Source organism: Dromiciops gliroides, chromosome 2, assembly GCF_019393635.1.
Source record: "Dromiciops gliroides isolate mDroGli1 chromosome 2, mDroGli1.pri, whole genome shotgun sequence".
Lineage (NCBI taxonomy): Eukaryota > Metazoa > Chordata > Mammalia > Microbiotheria > Microbiotheriidae > Dromiciops > Dromiciops gliroides.
Genome location: NC_057862.1, coordinates 335,285,002 through 335,308,391, shown reverse-complemented (window position 1 = coordinate 335,308,391; position 23,390 = coordinate 335,285,002). Strand labels below are relative to the sequence as shown.

General features: G+C 36.2%; 1 pseudogene; it reads left to right on the top strand.

Moving 5' to 3' along the window:
• Positions 1-20,931: 20,931 nt before the first annotated feature.
• Positions 20,932-21,986, top strand: LOC122744198 (annotated as a pseudogene).
• The last annotated feature ends 1,404 nt before the right edge of the window (positions 21,987-23,390 follow it).

The window sequence follows — 23,390 nt, the reverse complement described above, 5'->3', positions numbered from 1 at the left end:
ATAATAGTATTCCATTCCATTCATATACCACAACTTGTTCAGCCATTCCCCAATTGATGGGTATTCCTTCCATTTCTATTTCTTTGCCATCACAAAAAGAACTGCTATAAATATTTTTGAACATGTGGGTGCTTTTCCCTTTTGATCTCTTTGGGATAGAGACCTAGTAGTGGTAATGCTGGGTCAAAGGATATACAATTTTAGAGCCCTTTGGGCATAGTTCCAAATTCTTCTCCAGAATGGTTGGATCTGTTCACAATTCCACCAACAATGCAATAGTGTCCCAATTTTCTCACATTTTCTCCGACATTTATCATTTTCCTTTTTTGTCATATTAGCCAATCTGATATGTATGAGGTGGTGTTTTAAGTTGCATTTCTCTAGTCAATAGTGATTTAGAACATTTTTATATGACTATAGATAGCTTTAATTTATTCATCTGAAAATTACCTGTTCATATTCTTTGACTTTTTCTAAATTGGGAAATGACTTGTATTCTTATAAATTTGATTAAGTTCTCTATATATTTGTGAAATGAGGTTTTTGTTAGAAACACTGACTTTAAAAATAGCTTCACATCTTTTTGCTTTCCTTCTAATCTTGGTTGTGTTGGCTTTGTCAAATGTATGTTCTTATGTTTCTCTTAATTTCTCATATTCATCTATTCTTAATGCACAAAAAGGTAATTTTATCCTTGTACTAAAAATTGTTCAGATATTCTGTAATTAATGCCCTCCCTTTCTAGTCCTGGCTGTACTTTCAGTCATTCATTTTGACTCAGTGGTCAATGAAAGACAGTTGGAATATACCTTGTCTTCCACTGCCATTTCAAAGTTCTTCCTACCTATATCACTCAGTAGCCTCTTCTCTTTTAAGGTTCAGGAAATACATAAATACCACCAAATCAAAAGCCTTCTAGTTGTCTACAGACATCTGCTGCCTTCCTCAAGTTCACTCCCCTTCCTTCCTCAATCAGTTTGGTACCTAGAACACAATTTTTTTACTCCTCTGCAACTCTTGCCATCATACTTAGAAATGTCAACATAATATATGTTGATTCTCCCTCAAATACTCTAGACACTCACTTCTTCAACCTACTCACTTCACATGACCCCACCTCAGTCATACACAAAAATTGTTATTCTCTTGATCTTTCCATCATTGATAGATGCACCAAATCTATATTCAAGAATTCCAAAAATCTCCCTCCCTGAGTATCATTTTTGGTTTTCCACCTCTTAATCTGCTTTCCCTTTACAAACCTTGTCTTTGTCTATACTATGACCTTTAATACTTTACCCCAAGTTCTCTCACAGGCTATCACCCCTGCAAAAGCCACTCTCTTTACTTTTCCTCATTTTGATCCCTTAGAGTACCAGTTTAACTCTATACCATCCTCTTGAATCCCTACCCTTCTAATTATATCACTAATTGTATATTGCTAAGCTTAACAAATGTGGAGAAAGTCATATAGCCATTCTTATTGGATCTACTACAAATGTATGTTACAAACCTCGGGACTTCTAGGCAATTCTACTATTTCTCTTTTATCATCTCACTATCCCCTTCTCCACAGAGATTTTCCAGACTGTTTTAATCCCTCCTCAGACTTCCAATGGTTCCTCCTCCCTTGAGCTTCTCAGTTGAAAATCTTGCTTTATATTTTACAGAAAAAATGAGGCTATTTGCCATGTGATTCTTCTCCTTTCTCCCTCCTCTTATATCACAATGGCCTTCTGCCATTATCTTCTCCTTCATCCCTGTCACCATTTAATAAGGGGCCTTAATGGTTACCAAGTAACTCCTCCACCTGCCCAGCTGATTTCATCCATTCTATCTCCACAAGCACATTGTTTTCTCTGTCATCCCTAGTCTATCACTTATTTCAATCTCTCCTTATCTACTGGCTCCTTCCCCATTGACTACAAATGTGTCCATTACTTAAAAATAACTCATACTTTATCATTCCATACTAGCTATCCCTTATTCATTCTTAATTTTCTAAGAAGACCAATGACATCCCAAGGTAATGCCTTGACTTGTGTGTGAATTAGATTTAAGTGAAACAGAGTTCTTCAGTCTCCAGTCTCAATCTCTCTTCTAGAGTCATAGAATTAGAGTGGTAAGACAAAAGTCAGGACAACTGGCGGTGGCCTGGGATGCAGTAGATGACCTTGGCAATCTTTGTTGTCTGACAAAGCTCTAAGTACTCCACAGTGTTTGCTTCCACCACTTACATGGCCATTGGAACAAATTGTTCTTATGCAACAATTCTTCAGGGGAAGTCCACATATTTAAGGTAGACATGCTGCTAACAGAGGGGTTTGAGGCCTGTCAAACTAGTTTAGCCTGTCTGCTGAAATGGTTTTAACTAAGTGTGACTACTATGCATGCTACAGCTCCTTGGAGCCACAAATGAAAGTTGGGTGACAGGTGAACATCAAAAGTAGACAAGTAGCCCTGAAAAGGGATCGGCGAACCCTCATACTAGAGGTGCTAGTCCTCCCTTATTAACTTATACACCCCCTAGATTATTCTAATTGTATCCTACATAGTTACCTGGTCATAAAATTCTTCTCTCTTGATACATTAATCAGAAAGCATATATTAAAAGCAATTGCTATGTGTCAGACACTGTGTTAAGCACTTCTTATATAAAGATTTTAAAAAAACTCTCTCCAGGGGCAGCTAGGTGGCACAGTGGATAGAGCACCAGCCCTGGAGTCAGGAATACCTGAGTTTAAATCTGGCTTCAGACACTTAACATTTACTAGCTGTGTGACTCTGGCTAAGTCACTTAATCCCAATTGCCTCACTAAAACAAACAAACAAACAAAAAAAACAACCTCTCTCCCTCCCCTCAAGGAGTTCACATTCACCTGCCAATAGTTATGTACATATACGATAAGCATATTATAAATGGAATGCTGCAAAAAGAGAGAGGGCAGGGGGCAGCTGGGTGGCACAGTGGATAAAGCACTGGTCCTGGATTCAGGAGGACCTGAGTTCAGACATTTGACATTTACTAGTTGTGTGACCCTGAGCAAGTCACTGAACCCTCATTGCCCCACAAAACAAACAAACAAATAAAATAAATAAGTAAATAAGTGAATGAATGAATGAATAAATAAATAAATAAATGAAACATAATCTCATAGGAAAGTCATTGCCCCACCAAAAAAAAATAGTGAAATATTAGCTAAGCCTTTAATGAAACCAAGGAAACCAACAGATAGAAGTGAAGGAAAACATTTCAGAAATAGGGGACAGCCAATGAAAATGCATAGAGTCCAGGGGACTGTAGGGTACAAGGAACAACAAGATCCATTGCTGATAGATCATAAAGAAGGTGGAAGAGAGGTGTAAGGTATCAATGAGAACTCCCATCTTATATCTCTTTTATGGCTAAACTTCTTGGAAAAGGTTATCTTTAATAGGTGCCTCCACTTTCTCTTCTCTCACCCTCTTCTTAACGCCTTACAATCTGACTGCCAAAGTCATCATTCCAATGAAATTGCCCTCTCCAAAGTAACAAATATCTTTTTCTTTTTCTTTTATTATGAATCTGGTCATCAAAAAATATATATAATCATTCCATTATACAAGGAAGAAGAAAATAGAGGATTTTAAATGAAATAATGTATGGACAATGGAAGCCCAGAGGGGTTAAGGTGCCTTGCCTATGGGCATACAGCTAATAAGTAAAAGAGGCAAGATTGGAGCCCAAGTATTCTGATTCCAAATGAAATGGTTATTCCGTGACACCATGCTGCCAATGAGACAGAAGCAATTCTATCATTAATTAGGACTTCCAAAGAAGTACAATTGAGGAAGAACTTGGTTTCAGATCAAATTCCCCAAATTACCATCTTTTTATGTCCTCTCTATCATAACAATTTACAATTATACATGTACAAAGACCAAGAATTGTCTCAATTTTGTGACTGCTTAACTATATGACAATTTCTCTGTGCTTCTTTTTTCCGCATTTCTAAAATGAGGATAATAAAACTAATCGGGTACACCTCATGGTATAAGTTTTGAGATGAATTGAGATAATATCTGCTAAGTTTATTTGATGGATCCAGGGTCATATCCCTAGAGATACTCTGTTTTTAAAAAAATATTATTTTTGAAGGGTTGGGGGGCAGAGTCAAGATGACAAAGGAAAGCCAGTGACTTCCTAGACCTTTTTCCCCAAATCACTCCAAATACCACCAAATAATGCCATAAGATAAATCCTGGAGCAGCAAAACACATGAAAAGCAAGTGTGAGATCATTTTCCAGGCAAAGACAGCTTAGAAGGTCAGCAGCAAAGATCTGTTGTGCCAAAGTGAGAGTGGAACACAGCCTTGTGGCAACACTGTGCAGATCCAGCATCAAGCCACACCATGCAGATCCAGCCCAAGGCAGGGCACTCCAGATGAGCATCTTAGCTGCAGCTGTGGCTACTTCTGGAAGCCAACCCACAGAAAGTGAGGGGGTTGAGTGGTTGTCCAGGGCAAAATTAGAGGGGTATATGCTGGTGCTGATGTGGGACTCTGTTGTTTTGCCCACGCTTGGACCCAAGAAGGGTCAGCAGTGGCCCAGGTGGGGGAGGAGCATGGGCATGCTGGAGTTTGGAGCCACAGTGAAATAGTATTGTGTTCCCAGGTTAAAGGACAAGCAGGCCTGTGGTTGCTTGCAGACCATAGTACAGGCCAGGAGGAGTGGGGAACAATCCTCTCCTTAAATTGTACCAACTTGGACCCTCTGAAGTGCATCTTGGAAGCAGTGCCCCACTTTAAGAAGGAATTGAAAGTCAAGAAATAGGCTGGCAAAATGAGAAAACAGAAAAAAAAATGCAGATCCTAGAAAGCTTCTTTGGTGACAAGGAAAATGAAAATACACCCTCAGAAGAAGATAACAAAGTCAAAGCTCCTATATCCAAAGCTTCCAAGAAAAATATGAATTGGTCTCAGGCCATAGAAGTGCTCAAAAAGGTCTTTGAAAATAAATTAAGGGAGGTAGAGGAAAAAAAGAAAAAGAATTGAGAGAGAGACAGGAAAGTCATAAAAAAAAATAAGTCAACAGCTTGAAAAGCCAAATAGAAAAGGAGGTACAAAAGCTCTCTGAAAAAAAAAAATCATTGTTGACAAATTAGGAAAGAGCAAATGGAAGCTAATGACTTTATGAGAAATCAAGACACAATAGTACAAATCCAAATGAATGGGAAAATAGAGGGCAATGTGAAATATATCCTAGGAAAAACAGCTGACCTGGAAAATAGATCAAGGAGAGATCATTTGAAAATTATTGAACTACCTGAAAGCCATGATCAAAAAAAGAGTTTAGACATCATCTTCCAAGAAGTTGACAGGGGAAATTGCCCTGATATTCTATTTAATTTGGGGGGGGGGCAATGAGGGTTAAGTGACTTGCCCAGGGTCACACAGCTAGTAAGCATCAAGTGTCTGAGGCTGGATTTGAACTCAGGTCCTCATGAATCCAGGGCCAGTGCTTTATCCACAGCACCACCTAGCTGCACCTGCCCTGATATTCTAGAAGGAGAAGGTAAAATTGAAATTGAAAGAATACACCAATCACCTCCTGAAAGATATCCAAAAAGGAAAACTTCCAGGAATGTTATAGCCAAATTCCAGAGCTCCCAGGTTAAGGAGAAAATATTGCAAGCAGCCAGAGAGAAAAAATTCAAGTACTGTGGAGCCACAGTCAGGATAACCCAAGATCTAGCAGATTCTACATTAAAGGATCAGAGGGCATGGAATATGATATTCCAGAGAGCAAAGGAACTGGAATTACAACCAAGAATTATCAACCCAACAAAACTGATTGTAATCTTTCAGGGGAAAAAATTGGAATTTAATGAAAGAGCAGACCTTAAGGTATTTGTGATGAAAATACCTCAGCTGAATAGAAAACTTGACTTTCAAACACAAGAACCTGAAGAAGTATAAAAAGGTAAACAGGAAAAACAAACCATGAGGGATATTAAAAGGTTAAACTGTTTACTTTCCTACATGGAAAATGATCCTTCTATCTCATAAGAACTTTCTCATTATTAGTGCATCTGAAGAGAGTCTACTTAGACAAAGGGCATATGTGTGAGTTGAATATGAAGGGATGATATCTTTATAGTATTTCTTTATCATTTTGTTTTTGTTTTGATGTGGGGAGGTCCAGGTTGGGTGGCTTGCCTAGGGTCACATAGCTGGTGAGTATCTGGTGTCTGAAGCAGATTTAGGCTTGGATCATCCTAGGTCCAGGGCTGGTGCTTTATCTGCTGCACCACTTAGCTGCCCCATGATTATATATATTTTTTTAAATTAAGGGGTGAGAAGAATTCATTGGGAAAAGGAGAGGTGGAATGGTGAAAAGTATCTCACATAAATCTCATTTTGACCCTGTGCTATACAGTGTAAGATGTGGATCTAGACCTACTCTCTGCCAAATTGCTTGCCAGTCTTCCTAGCAATTTTTGGCAAATAGTGAGTTTTTTGTCACAGCAGCTTGCATCTTTCAGTTTATCAAACACTAAATTACTATGGTTATTTACTACAATGTATTGTATATTTAATCTATTCCACTGATCCACCACTCTATTTCTTAGCCAGAACAAAATTGTCCTGATGATTACTAGTTTGTAATACATTTTGAAATCTGGTACTATTAGGCTATGTCCCTTAACCTCCCTTAATATTCTTGAGTTTTTGTTCTTCCAGTTGAAGTTTTTAATAATATTTTTCTAGTTCTACAAAATAAAATTTTGGTAAAAGTGTTATTTTTATTATTTTTATTATATTTATTATATTGGCTTAGCCTTCCCCTAACAATTCATATTTTTCTAATTGCTAATATGTTTTTGTCTCTGTGAAAAGTGTTTTGAAATTGTGTTCATATAGTTCCTAAGTTTGTCTTCACAGGTAGAATTCCAAGTATTTTATACTGTCAGCAGTTATTATATATTAAATTTCTCTTTCTCTTCCTCCTAGACTTTTTTTGGCAACATGCAAAAATGCTGATGATTTACGTGTGTTCATTTTATATCTTGGATCTCTGCTAAAGTTATAAATTGTTTCATCTAAATTTTTAGTTTATTTTCTAGGCGTCTCTAAGTAGGTATCATATCATCAGGAAAGTGATAGATTGTTTCCTTATTGCCTATTCTAATATCTTAGATTGCTTTTTTTCTTCTCTCATTGTTATAGTTAGTATTTCTAGTAAAATATTTAATAATCATGATGATAATGGGCATCCCTGCTTCACCCCTGATCATTGTAGGAAGTATTCTACCTTATTCCCATTACATATGATGCTTGCTGATGGTTTTACATAGATATTACTTATCAATTAATGGTCCATTTATTTCTTTGCTTTCTAATGTTTTTAATATGACTGTGTGATGTACTGTGTCAAAACCTTTTTTGGTATCTATTGAAATAAGATAACTTGTCTGGAACTCCAAATTATTTTTTAAAAGATTGTTAAAATTGTCTTTTCATCTAATTTTAGAAAAATAAAATGTTACTTAAAAATGATTATTCTCAAAAATTGAGAAATAAAATATTGTCCCAATCTCCTCTTATAATATAGGTATATTCATAATACCAAAAAGAAAAATTAAAACAAAAAGGAATTATAGAACATAATTAATATTTATTTCAAATTTTAAATAAGTAAAATCCTATAAGAGTATAGAAATTTATCTAAGAAATCATCCTTCATGACCAAGGTGGATGTGGAGCAGGGATGCAGGGACAGTTCAACATTGGGAAAACAGTCAATATAATTAATCACCTTAAATAAATTATATTCAAAACCATATGATTTTCACAAGAATAAAGAAAAAATCTTTATTAAAGGATAACATCCATTATGCAAAAAAATCCCTACAAATTATTGTGTTGATTAAAAACTTTCCAGAGCCATAGCTTTGCAGTAATTTAATCATTTTATTAATAATGCAAGCACATTGTTAATAAAAATATGTTCATTTAGCCATCTCTCTTAGACCAAAGATCCCTAATGTTGCTAGACTCACAGTTTATATGACCTTCAAAGAATAGGTGTTCCTGAGGACTGCCAATCAACTCCAGTTGGTTAACACACAGAGAAGGGGGCTATATTAAAATGAGCATCTCAGGGTACATAACTTAAATGACTCTTGGTCAAAGAGACATGAATTTTCATATCACCTGTCTGACAAAAAGGAAGATACACATTTTCCCCAGACCTGTCTGAGCAAACACAGTGAGCAGAAATATAACCAGTAGCCCAAAATTAGAATTTATTTTCTCTCTTTTTAGATCTTGGCCTGAGTAAATTTTTAAGAGAAATTTCCCAAAATGCTTGGTTTCTGGATGAGGAAGTAGAAAAAAAGAAAAACCTTGGCCTGATTGAATAATTAGTTATTAAATATAAGACAGAAATACTCATTTCTTGGAGTATAGGTATAGAAGGATCTTTTAATATCACAAAAAAGTATCTATCCAAAATGAATAGCAAACATTACATGCAATGAGAATCTAATAGAAGCTTTATCAGAAAACATATAAATAAAAGATGTCTGTTTTCCCTTTTAATATTTTATATAATCACAGAAATTCTAGCAATAGTAATATGATGGGAAAAAGAAATGCATAATGATAAGTAAAATGGAAATAAGATTATCTCACTTACTTATACATGATAGTATAAAGAAAATCCTCAGGTGAAGGGAAACATACTAAATCCATCAGAAAAATTATAGGTTATGAAATAAAACTTCAAAAATTAATAGCCTTTCTACAGAAAAAGGAAAAATGGGGGAAAGGAAAAGAAACAAGCATTTATGTAGCCTGCTATATTCCAAGAACTGTGTTAAGTTCTTTAGAAATATTGTCATTTGTTTCTTACAGCAACCCTGCAAGGTACCTGCTATTATTATTCCTATTTTATAGTTATGGAAACTGAAGCAGGCAGAGGTTAAGTGACTTGCTCAAGATCACACAGCTAGTAAGTGTTTGAGATCAGATTTGAACTCAGGTTTTCCTGACTCTAGATCTACTGCTCTATCCCCTGAACCACATAACTGAATAGTAAAACAAATCCAAAAAGACAAACATAGAAATTAATTATACAATATATAAAATATTTGTGGATCATTCTACCAAAGCACACAAAATGTTTGCATAGATTCATTTTTTAAATACCCCTTAAAGAAATTAAGGGCAATTTAAACACATGGAGGAATATTCAATAGTAATTGCTGGGCCATGCTAATATTTAAAAAATACAATACACTAACAAAGTCAATTTACAGATTTAATGTTATACCAATCAAACTACCATAAAGATACTTTGTAGAACTTGATAAGACAATAAAAATTGCTTGGATAAAGAAGTGAAAATATCAAGGAAAATTATGTCCCTCTCAAAAAAAAAAAAAGTTGAGTTGAAGGAGTGATAAGCATTTCCAGACCTCAAACAATGTCATAAAGTAGCAATCATCAAAAACATTTGGTACTGTTTTTAAAAATAGAGAAGTAGATCAATGAAACAGACTAGACTATAAATAATCATAAATAATGGAACACAATATCTTGAGATTTGATAAATTCAAAATATAAACTACTTGGAAAAGAGCTTCATATTTTATATACCTGCTGTAAAAACATTAGGAAATAGTCTGGAAAAATTGGGTTTTTCTCAATTTGATTATATTAAATTGAAAATCTTTAGCACAAACAACATTACTAAAACTAGGTTAAAGAGAAAAGTGATTAAATATAGAAAAATAAATATGTATATAAAATTTCTCTGATAAGATTTTGGATGTAAGATATACAAACAATACTAAACAAAAACAAATAGATAAGTGGACAAAGGACATGAACAAAGGGTTCTCAAAATAGGGTTTTGAAAATTGCTTAATAACCATAATAAGGAATAATCATAATCACCAATAACAAGAGATATATAAATCTAAGGTTTCATTTGACACCCATAAAATTGTTAAAGATGACAAAAGATAGGAATAGTCAGTGTCAGAGGAACTGTGAGAAGTTAGGGACACTAGAACTCTTTTTATGGAGCTGTGAATCAGTATAAACATTTTGGAAAGCAATATGAAATTGTGGAAGTAAAGTAACTAATATGTCCATATGCTTTGACTCAGTGATTCTACCTGAAAGCCATGAACAACAAAAAAAGAGCATCCAGACTTAAAAAAAGAGAGTTCAGACATCATTTTTCAAGAAATTATCAAGCAAAACTGACCTAATATTCTAGAAACAGAGGATAAAATAGAAATAGAAAGAATCCACTAATCACCTCCTAAAACCTATCCCAAAAGGAAAACTCCCAGGAATATTTTAGACAAATTCTGAAGTTCCCAGTTCAAGGAAAAAATGTTGCAAGCAGCCAGAAACAAACAATTCAAGTATTGTGGAACCAGTTAGGCTAACACAATATTTAACATCTTCACATTAAAGAATAAGAGGTTTTAGAATATGTCATTCTGGGAGGCAGTGGAGCAAGGACTACAACCAAGAATCACATAGCAAGCAAAATTGGGTATAACCTTTATCATAAAAAAAATATATTCAATGTAATGAAGGACTTTCAAATATTCCTGATGAAAAGATCAGAATTGAATAGAAAATATAACTTTCACATGCAAGAATCAAGAGAAGCATAAAAAAGATAAACAGACAAGAAAAGATCATAACAGATTCAATAAGATTAAACTGTTTACATTCCAAAATGGGAAAATTATATTTGTAACTTCTAAGAGCATTTTCATTATTAGGGCAGTTGGAAGGAATATATGTAGACAAAAGATAGATCTATAAAATGATTATGATAGGATGCTATCTTAAAAAATAAAATTAAAGAGTGATAAAGAGAAATGGGGGGCAGCTAGGTGGTGCAGTCGATAGAGCACTGGCCCTGGAGTCAGGAGTACCTGAGTTCAAATCTGGCCTCAGACACTTAACACTTACTAGCTGTGTGACCCTGGGCAAGTCACTTAACCCCAATTGCCTTGTAAAAAAAAAGAAATGTACTTGGGAGTAGGGGAAAGGGAGAGATAAAATATGGTAAATTATCTCACATAAAAGAGGAACAAAAGCTTTTGCAATGGAAGAGAACATGATGGTGCTTCAGGGAGGACACTTGACCTTTACTTTCATTGAAGTTGGCTCACATACCTAATAACAAATAGTTTTGTCGCAAAATCTATATTACTCTACAGGAAAGTAGGAGAGAAGAGGGATAATAAAAGAGATAGGGGGACAATAGAAGGGAATGCAGAATTGGAGAGACAATACTCAGAAGCAAAATACTTTTGAGTATGGATAGGGTGAAAAGAGATAGTAGGATAAATATGGTTGGGGGAAGAGATAGGATAGAGGGAAATATACAAGAACCATAACTGTGGAAAAATGTTTATAGCAAGTTTCTCTGATAAACGCCTCATTTCACAAATATAGAGAGAATTAAGTCAGAATTACAAAAAGAAAAGCCATTCCCCAACTGATAAATAGTCAAAAGATATGAACAAGCTGTATTCAAATTTAAAAAATCAAAACTATTTTCATATAAAAAATGCTCAAAACCCTGATTTGTTAAAGAAATAAAAATTAAAATAACTCTGAGGTATCACCACACATATGACAGAAAAGAAAAATGACAAAGGGTGGAAAGGATGTGGAAAAATTGAGACACTAATGCATTGTCAGTGGAGTTGTGAATTAATTTAACAATTCTGGAAAGCAATTTAGAACTATACCCAAAAAGTTACCTTTTGATCCATCAATACCACTATTAGGTTTGCATTGCAAAGACACAAAAACAAAAAAAAGAAAAGAAAAGGACTTATATGTACTCAAATATTTGTAGCAGATCCTTTAGTGGTAGCAAAGAATTGGAAATGGCAGTGATACTTATCAAATCAGGGAATGGCTGGACAAATTGTGGCATATGATTGTGATGGAATACTGTTATACTATAATAAATAATGAGCAGGATTCTCTAAGAAAAATCTGGAAAGACTTCCATGAACTAATGCAAAGTGAAATAAGCAGAATCAGGAAAACATTGTACACAGTAGCATCAATATTGAAAGGATCATCAACTGTAAACACTTAGCTATTATCAGCAACATAATGACCCAAGATTGTTCTGAAGGACTCATGTTGAAAAATGTTATCCATCTGCAGAGAAAGAATTGATGAAATCTGAATGCATATCAAAGCATACTTTTTAACTTTATTCTTCTTGGGGGGTTGTCTGTTTTTAATAACAATATGACTAATATGGAAATATATTTTGCTTAAATTCAGGTTTAACCAATATAAAATTGGTTGCCTTCTTGATGGGGCAGGATGGAAGGAGGGAAAGAATTTAGAACTCAATTTTTTTTTGGTGGGGCAATGAGGGTTAAGTGACATGTCCAAGGTCACACAGCTAGTAAGTGTCAAGTGTCTGAGGCCAGATTTGAACTCAGGTCCTCCTGAATCTAGGACTGGTGCTTTATCCACTGAGCCACCTAGCTGCCCCCAGAACTCAATTTAAAAAGAAAATAAACATTAAGTATTGGTTTTGCATGTAATTTAGGAAAACAAAATATAAAATTTTTTAAAAGTTTGTTATAATTCATGGCTCTACATGAATCTCTATTTGAAGAATTACTCCCACTAGTCATCCTCACTTCAAACCTAGAGCAACTTATGACACCCTGAATTTTACCACTCTTACATATGCTCTAGTAACCTTCTCATGTTTGTAATTCCACTACTGTTTTAGCCTTATCCAATTGGTGAGTTCCTCTACAGGAACCTCCATTTGAAGAAACAATCATGATAGCCATGAAACGAATGACTTAGCTATTCTAAGCAATACAATGATCTAAGGCAAGTCTGAGGAACTTATAATGATGAAAAATGCTATCCATCCCCAAAGAAAGAACTGATGGTATCTGAATACAGATTGAAGCACACTTTTTAAAATAATTTGTCTTGAGGGTTTTTTTTGTCTGTTTTCCTTCACAACATGACTAATGTGGACATGTTTTACATGACTACACATATATATCCTTTGTTGAATTGCTTGTCTTCTCAATGAGGAGGGTTGGGGAGGGAGCAAAAGAAAAAATTTGGAATTGAAAGTTTTAAAAATGTATGTTAAAAGTGGGGGTATTTTACATGTAATTGGGGAATTTTTTTTAAAAAACTTCATTCACAGCTGATCATCTTACAATATTGGTTTTACTTTGTACACAGTACATTTCACTTTGCATCAGTTCATCTAAGTCTTTCCAGGTTTTTCTGAAAACATGGTTCACTTCATTTCTAATAAAACAATAGTATTCCATCATAATGATACACCAAAACTTATTCAATTATTCCCCAACTTATGGGCATCTCTTTAATTTCCAATTCTTTGCCACCAAAAAAGGAGCTGCTATAAATATTTTTGTACATATAGGTCCTTTTCCTTTTTGATTTTTCATCTCTTGTTTTATACAGACCTAGTATTGCTAGGTCAAAGGGTATGCATGGTTTTATACACCTTTGGGCATAGTTCCAAATTGCCCTACCAAATGGTTGAATCAGTTCACAACTCCACAAACAGTGCATCAAAGCCTCATTTTTCCACATCCCCTCCAATTCTTTGTCATTTTCTTTATCTGTCCAATGTGCCAGTCCAATAGCCATGAGGTTTTGAATTTGTTTTGATTTACATCTTTCCAATCAATAGTAAGAACATTTTTCATATGGCTATGGTTTTGATTACTTCACCTGAGAACTATTAAATCTTTTTATTACTTATCAATTGGGGAATGACTCATTTTTTTTATAAAGTTGACTCAGTTCTCTATATGTTTTAGAAGAGACCTTCATCAGAAAAACTTGCTTCAATTTTTTTCGTGGTTACTATTGTTAAATGTATTTTCTTTCAATCCCCATTTATTCTATTTTCTCTCTCCTTTCACCCTGGCCCTCCTCAAAAGTGTTTCCTTCTGAATACCCCCTCCCATAGTGTGCCCTGCTTCCATCACCCCCCTCTCTTCCCCCTCCCCTCCTACTTTCTTTCAGGGTAAGATAGATTCCTATACCAAAATGAATATGTATATTATTCGCTATTTGAGCCAATTCTGGTGATAGTGATGTTCACTAACTTCCTCTCATCTCTTACATCTTCTCCTCCACTGTAAAAGCTTTTTCTACCTCTCCTTTTCCCTTTCCCCAGTACATTTCTCTCGCACACCTTAAATTTATTTTTTAGATACCATCCCTTCACCTCTGTGCCCTCTGTCTATATATACTTCTTCTAACTTCCCTAATAATGAGAAAGTTCTTATGAGTTGCAAGCATCATCTTCTCAGGTAGGAATGTAAGAAGTCTAACCTTGTGGGGTTTTTTAATAATTGCTATTGGTATATATCAGTTTTGGCAGTGAGCATATTTTAATTTATTAATATTATATACAAGTAACGGATTGACCATGTGTTTCCCTGGTTTCTCATGGCCTCAGGCAGGATGGTAGAGAAAGCAGAGGGAGAGTGGCAGTTAGTAAGAGCAGGGGAAAATCTCCCAAACACCCATGCTATCTCTCAGAGAGACAACACATGGTCTTAAGGAGAGTTCTGAAGATCTACAAAACCTATGCTGTTCTAAGAGAGAGAGCCAAGCCCAAGAGCACGTCCAGAGACAGAGCCTGTGGCCTTTGCCAAGTTTTTGTATCCTCTTTTGTTAGAGGCAGGTTACACTGATAAAAGCTAATTGGTTATAATCATTCAATTCCATTGGTTGACATGACTTGAGGGTGGTCTACATTAAAATGAACTCCACAGATGACATCAAGGAGAAGAATGTAAAAGACCTTCTCTGAATGGCAAAGGCAAAGGTGTGGTTTTATCCCATCTGTCCTTCACTGAGCTAGACAAAAGAATCTCTCTCCATTCCTTTTATTCCCTTGGGTTTGTCCCAGATCAGGGCTAACAGAACTGTCTGGTGAGTGGGGGAGAAAGTTCCAATAAACTAATCCCTGGGTCCCCCCAAGAATTACATCATTAATAATTATTTTCTCACAACCTTATTAAATTCCTTATGATTTTCCTTTCTTGTTTACCTTTTTAAGCTTGTCATGAGTTTTGTATTTTAAGGTCAAATTTTCTATTCAGCTCTGTTCTTCTCATCAAGAATACTTGAAAGTTTCTTTTTCATTGAGTTTCTATTTTTTATGTTGAAGGATTATACAATGTTTTGGTAAATATGTGATTCTTGTAATCCCAACTTGTTTATTCCTCCAGAATGTCATATTCCAAAGCCTCTGAGTTTTTAATGTAGAAGCTGCTAAATCTTGTGTAATCCTGGATGTAACTCCACTATGCTTGAATTGTTTCTTTCTGGCTTCTTGCAATACTTTTCCTTGACCTAGGAATTTCAGAATTTGGCTAAAATATTGCTGAAAGTTTTCATCTGGGGATTTCTTTTAGGAAGTGATCACTGGAATCTTTCAATTTATGTTTTATTCTTTGTTTCTAGAATACCAGGTTAGTTTTCCTTGATAATTTCCTGCAAGATGATGTCTAGGCCCTTTTTCTTTATCATAACTTTCAGGTATTCCCATCATTTTTAAGTTATCTCTCCTGGCTCTCTTTTCCAGATCAGTTGTTTGTCCAATGAGATATTTCATGTTATCTTCTCTTTTTTCATTCTTATTGTTCCATTTGCTCAATTCTAATTTAAGCTTTTGTAACTACTTTTCAATTTGTCTAATTCTACTTTTTAAGGAGTTGTTTTTTCTTCAGTGAATTTATTTTTGCCTTTTTTTTTATATTTAGCCAATTCTCCTTTCCAAGACATTCTTCTCCTCATTGGCTTTTCACACCCTTTTACCATTTAGTCTAGTCTGTTTTTAAGGTGTTATTTTCTTGCATCACTCTCATTTCTCTTCCTAGTTTTTCTTCTATCCCTCTTACTTGATCTTCAGAATCCTTTTTGAGTCCTTTCATGGAGTGAGACCAATTAATATTTTCCTTAGGGACTTTGGATGTAAATGCTTTAATTTTGTTATTTTCTGTATTTTGATCTTCTTTGTCAGCATACTAACTTTCTGTGGTCAGAATTTTTTTCTGTTGTTTGATCATTTTCTCAGCCTATTTCTTGACTTTTAACTCTGTTAAAGTAGGATAGAGGACACCCTGTCCCAAGCTTCAAGGTTTTTGTGCAGCTGTTTTCAGAAATACTTCAGGGAAGCTGTAAGTTTCCAGTTCTTTTAAGGTGGTTTGATTTAAGGAGAGGAGTGGTCACTGCTCTCTAGGCCTCTGGTATGTAGGCTACCACAAACACTTTACTGCCTTGGAGTGCCTGCTCCACTGCAGCCATAAGCTCTAGTGTGCTAGTGCTCCTCCTTGCCCTGTGACTACCACTCAGTACTGTGACCCAGAACCAAGTATCACTAAAGCAACAGAGTTCTTCCTCAGTGGTAGAAAAGAGCCACCTATAATCTCTTTCTGACTAATTGTTTGACCCCCTTACTGTGTGTGGGATGAGAACTCTGGAAGCAGTTGCTGGCACTGCTGATTCAGTGGCTCCCAAGGCCTGTTCCAGGTTTGTTGGGGCCTATTCTATGCTTGTGTGGCCTATGCTGGACTGTGTGTGATCTGCTCTCATCTAAGTGTGAAAAACCTTTCATGGCAACCTTCTAAGTTGTTTTTGGCTGGAAAATTATTTCACATCATTCTTTTGTGTGTTTTGCTAGCCCAGGAATTGTTTTCTGGCAAAATTTAAAGGTATTTGGAAGGTTTTGGAGGAAAGCTCAAGTGAGTCACTGCCTTTTCTCTACCATATTGGCCCCACCCACTCAAATATATTCTTTTTTTATGTAGGGAAAACACATTTATTAAATGCCTATTTCTGTCAGTCATTGTACAGTGGGCTTTACAAATCCTATATCATTTGATCTTCACAAAAACCATGTGTGGCAAATATTATCATTTGTTCCCATTTTATAGTTGAAGTCAAATATATTCTTTTTTTTATTTATTTATTTTATTTATTTATTTTTTTGCGGGCAATAGGGGTTAAGTGACTTGCCCAGGGTCACACAGCTAGTAAGTGTCAAGTGTCTGAGGCCGGGTTTGAACTCAGGAACTCCTGAATTCAGGGCCGGTGCTTTATCCACTGCGCCACCTAGCTGCCCCTTGTCAAATATATTCTTAAAACAATATTGCTACTACTGTGTACATTGTTCTCTTTATTCTGTTCATTTCATTCTTCATTATTCCATGTAACTCTATCCATGTTTTTCTAAGATCATTGTGCTCATCATTTTTTATAGCACAGTAGTATTATATCATGCTCATATGCCAAAATTTGTAAAGTCATTCTTCAATTGATGGGCATCCCTGCAACTTCCAGTTCTTTGACACCACAAAGAGAACTACCATAAACATTTTTGAACATATAATTCTTTTCCTTTTTCCCTAATCATCTTTGGAAATAGACTTGGAAGTGGTATTTCTGGGTCAAAGGGTATAGGCAGTTTAATAATTCTTTGAGCATAATTCCAAATTGCTCTCAAAAATGTTTGAATCAATTCACGGTTCCACCCATAGTAAATTAGGGTTCCAATTTCTCCATATCCCCTCCAATATTTGTTGCTTTCCCCTTTAATCATTTTAACCAATCTGATGGGTGTAAAATGAGATCTCAAGGTTGTTTTAATTTGCATTTCCCTAATCAACAATGATTTAGAGCATTTTATATGAATATAAATTGTTTTGATTCCTTCAACAGAAAATTGCCTATTTATATCCTTTGAAAATTTTGGTGATTGACTCGCCTTCTTATAGATTTGACCAAGTTTTCTTATATTTAAGATATGAGACCTTTATCTATGAAACTTTTTCTCCTAATTTTTCCCTATTTTTCTACTTCCTGATCTTGGATACATTTATTCTATTTGTATAAAAACTTTCAAATTTAGTGTAATTGAAATTATCCATTTTACACCTCACATTGTTATCTCTTATTTATTCATAAATTGTTAGCCTATCCATAAGTCTGATAGGTAATATTTTCCATGTTCTTTAAATATTCTTGTGATATCTCTCTCTATCACTAGGTTATGTATATATTTTGACTTTATCTTGATAAATGGTATAAGTTATTGGTATGCTCAATTTCTGTCACACTGACTAATAGATTTCACAACAATTTAAAAAAAAACATTGAATTTTTCTCCCAGAAACTTGTCTTTACACTTGTCAAACAAAAGGTTACTATAAACATTTTCAGCTATAAATTTTATGTCTACTCTGTTTCACTGATCTACCTTTCTATTTCTTACCCATTGCCAGATAGTGTTTATAATTACTGCTTTATAATATAGTTTAAGATCCTTCTTCTTTTACATTTTTCATTAGGTCGTTTGATATTCTTGATCTTTGGATTTTCAAAATGAATTTCCTTAATATTTTTCTAACTTGGTTAAAAAATGGGTAATTTAATCAGGATGGCATTGAATATATAAATTAGGTAAGCTTATAATTTCATAATTTTGGCCCTGTCTATCCATGAACAATTAATATTTCTCCAATTATTAAAATTTTATTTTATTTGTATAAAAGTGTTTTTATTATTTTATCCATATATTCATTTAATTGCACATTATAGGAATTGATAATATAGAGCAAAGAAAAGATAGAAAACAAGCACAAAGAAAAGGTAAACACCCTGTATACTGCCCGGGGTGCAATAAAAATTAAAATGCAAAAAAGACTATTGAAATCAACTCAAGTATAAATGTATTATTATTGAAAAATTAGTGGGTCAAAATATGAATTATAGCATGGCAGTTAGTTATCACATCAAAATATGGGATTTAAAGCCAAAGCAATCCTTAAAAAATAATATTTTTAAGCATTTTCATCATCAAAAGGGGAAAAACAGATCAAGAAATTAGACACACAATTGGGGCAGCTAGATGGCACAGTGGATAGAGTACTGGCCCTGAAGTCAGGAGTACCTGAGTTCAAATCCGGCCTCAGACACTTAACACTTACTAGCTGTGTGACCCTGGGCAAGTCACTTAACCCCAATTGCCTCACTAAAAAAAAAAAAAAAAAAATTAGACACACAATTAAATAAATCCATAAAACCAGCAAATTTACAAAATGTAATTAGATAATACAATGACATAATGAAGAATGACATTGAAGGTGTTTTTGTTTATCTTACTTTTCTGGAATATTTATAATCCTTAGATATTCTCTTTCCATGCTATTATCAAGTTCAAAATTATTATTTTCCAAGTCTCATATGTTCTTCTAATCTTGTATCTTACTTTAATTATGCATTGCAAGGGGCAGCTAGGTGGCGCAGTGGATGGAGCACAGACCCTGGAGTCAGGAGTACCTGAGTTTAAATCCGGCCTCAGACACTTAAAACTTACTAGCTGTGTGACCCTGGGCAGGTCACTTAACCCCAATTGCCTCACTAAAAAAAAATAAAATAAAATAAAATAAAATAAAAATTATGCATTGCATTGTTGTGTTCCAATTATGTCACTCTCATTTTTCTTAGAATCAGTTCCTTGGAAAAATGTCCCTTTTTTGTTTAAATTATCTATTATTTTGTTATACATTGATTTTTTTCTTTAAGTTTAAATTTCTGTCTATAATCTTTAATATTTTCACTTAATTATTTGCTCTTCTCAAGCATTTTAGGGCTTCATATTGTTGTTCATTGACATTTATAGGTATCTTGTAGAATTTATTGTAATTTTTTTTTCTTCCTCAGGACTAGGATTCAGATTATTTTGCTTTAAATTATACTTTTATTATTAATTCTCATTTCTTTCTTTCTTTCTTCTTCATTATCCTCATTTCATCAACTTTTTTTTTTCTGTTTTTATCAGTCATTTTGCTATCATGAATCCTTTCCATACTATATTAGCTAGCTTAAAACAGGTCTATCACTGTTGTACCCACTCCCTAAATTCCATTCTCTCCTGTTTAGGGCAATCAGGTTTGGAAGAAATCTATGGTGATTTATGGGTTAGCATGACCAGTTGGCATACTATAAAAAGCTCTAATAGCTGGCCATATTTTCCACCTTTTCTGGTCCCACTTTTCTGGAGTCCATCCTTCTCTAACTCACTAACTTTCTTTGGATTCCAAGTTGATACTAGGGCAGTGATCACAAAGGGCTGGTATAAAGAGTATCCCTTAGAAAATTAATGAGAGAAACACTGAGAAGGTATAGGATGACTACATACCAACTTTTCCCCTCCACTGACTACATGAGTTAAGCTAGTGTTTTTTGCTGTTGTTGTTGTTGTTGTTGATTTCTGTTATGTTTTGTTTTGTTTTATTTTTCTCCCTGACAGTTGACCTCTGTCCAAATTTATTTAACTTCCTGGTCATCAAAGGAAGGACTTAAACTTTTTATACCTATCACCCCTTTTTGCCCAAGAAATTTTTACACAACTCTGGATATATAGGTATATAAAATAGGTATACATACCCTTTAACTGTTGCCAAATTTTTCTCAACACCCAACATTCAATTACATGATCCGACATAGGGTTGTAACCCACAATTTAAGAAGGTAGGATTTAAGGGCACAAAAAGGCCTGCCTACAACTACTGGAGTTGAGACCCTTTAGAATTGGCAGATGTCCCAAGGTCATATGAGTCAACATATTCTTCCCAGTGTGAGCAAATCATGGGTTTTGAAATGCCCAAAGGCCCCAGCTTGAGGGGATTGATTGGATTAAGATTGATTGAATTGACTGACTCAGCTGATTAACTCAATTAAAGTTAATTCAATTAAAACCACACCTGAACATTGTGGAAAAGGCATCCACCCTGGACCCAGGGGGATGCCAGCCAAAACCCAGCCTCAGACACAAGATAGTCACCCACTGCATGATCCCAGGGTTTACAAATGGATTCAGCAGAAAAGACAACAAATAAAAGTGAACAGAAATCCAGGAAGCAGCCCCAAGAACTTTTAATGGTCATTGGGACAGGTGTCAGTACTGCTGTGGCCCCTGGCATCCATGCCTTCTGCTCTTGGTGCAGCTGCATTGAAGCTGTCCTCAAAGCAGCTGTGCAACTGAAGGTCCTGCACCTGGGAGATGTTGTAGAATTCCAGAAGAAAGTGATGAAGGACAACGACCTCCTTGTGGTTGCTCACGACCTGATCTGAAAGATGTCACCACACAGGGGACACCAAACCAAACTTCTTCCAGGACTGCCTAATGGAAGTCTTTGACAGTTTGGAGCAGCACATCCAGAACCCCACACTGCTGAAGTCTATACTAAGCCTAATGGAGCAGGGAACCATGGTCCTCACCACCAACTACGACAACCTTCTGGAAATCTTTGGCCAGCATCAGAACAAGCTGATGGAGTCTTTAGATTTGAAGGACAAAACCAAGTTCTGCAGTGGGCCAGAGGGCACATAAAGTAAAGAGCTCTTCATATTCACAGCTTATACACAGAAACCTGTGGGATGGTTTTGGGTCCTTCCAAATATAAAAATTGACCTAGGATCCACAAGTAATGGAAGTTCTGCAGAACCTGTACCAGACCAAGTCCTTTCTGTTTGTGGGCTATGATGAGACACTGAGAGACAAGATATTCCAAGCCCTTCTCCTGTACTCTCTGCAGGACCAGGTAGATCTGGAGCACTTCATGGTGGTGCTCAAGGAGAGTGAAGACCCTTTCTTCAAGCACCAGGATGACATGCTTCTGCATGGCATTAAAGTGGTCTCTTACAGGGATTGTTTTGACTACTTCCCAGCATATGTGCAAGACCTTGCTGCTCAGATCTGCAAACAGTGAAGTCCAGATGCTGACCAAGTGGACAGTACAACATCATTAGGGAATGTCTGTCAGGACTGTGCCAAGAGGAAGCTCAGAAAGTACAGCATCGAGGTTCCCAAATGAATCAGACAGTTGGATCCAAATGAAGCTGGAGGGTCCTGAGATCCCAGAGACCCCTGAGACCTGTGCCTGGAGACCCGAGGGTAGCCCCAGGAGAGCCCAGAGGGGCAGGGTGTGCGGGGTGGGGCTGGGCCCACTGCAGCAGCCTCTGGGTACACAGAACTACTAGGGATTGACATTTTTATGTTTCAGGTATACTGGGAAAGGATTGATAGACATCTACCTCAGGGATAAAGTCCATTCATGGCCTCCCGGTTTGTGAAGACCCTTTTTAAAAGGGGGAGGAGTGGAAAAACTGCCCCTCCCACACTCCCTGGGTGCCCAGGAATGAGGACATTAGGGGCTCTCACTTTGGGGGTGGTTCCTGTGCCAAGACATGGTGGAGAGCAGTTTATTTTGTGAACCAGGAGGAGAGGGGCTTCAGGGGCTGTGGGCAAGGCAAGGAAGAAGAGATTTCCTTGGCAGCAGGCAGTATGGCTCTTGGGGGACCCTCGAGGAAGTAACACTCCTTGGCACCCCAAGGCTTGTCACAGATGGCTTTCTCTCTGTGATAGTCACAGTGCTGATTTGGGGCCAGTGGGGCCTGGGGTCAAGTGGGGCAGGCAGAACTTTGCCAAGGGTCTGTGCCACTCAAAACTGGGTAGGCCTCAAAAGCCATCAGGAGGCACATGGCCTAGGGCTGGGAGAGAGGACAGGGGACACCTATGCCAGCCCCCTTGATCCCCCTCCCTGGGAGATGCAGTGAATCAAGGGACATCTGGCCAAGGAGCCTCAAGGGAAGCTGGGAAATCGAGTCCAGTTTCATTCTTCTTTGGAAGTGTGGTTCCCTGTCATGTCTCTAGTCAGTAGAATAAAGCCTAAATGAGCTTGGTAAAAAAAAAAAAAAGAAAAGAAACAAACAAACAAAAAGAAACAAAAACAAAACTAACACAGACACACACACCCCTGCCTGGCCCTCACAAGGGTGTGTTTTCAGAGAGTGTGAACTCTGAACTCAACATGGGACCACCCTCAAGTCCAGTGAACCAGTGGATTTGGGTGATGCTAGCCAATTAGCTTGAAGGAGTGTGTAAGGACCGCCTCTCCTCTGGATGCAGAAAAAGCTTCCACTGACTCTCGGACAAGCTCATGGTGGAGTACTTCAAGGAAGAAGCAGGGCAGGCTGATCTCTAGGCTAGATAGGCCTTTTCCTATGTTTCTGAGCCAGGTATTCTCTTTTTACTAATACTTGGTATGCTTTAATAAATGCTTAATGCCCCCAAACTGGTGCTAAAGCTTCTAATTTATAAGTAACAAATATATTAGAACCCCCAGCTAATTTTCCCCAAACTTGGGACAGAAATAAGGAAACCACACATTAAATTTTGCATATCACACCAGTTAATCAGATGTCTGAAGAACCTCATATACACATTCTAATTGCTGTAGTAGTCTTGTAGAATACCT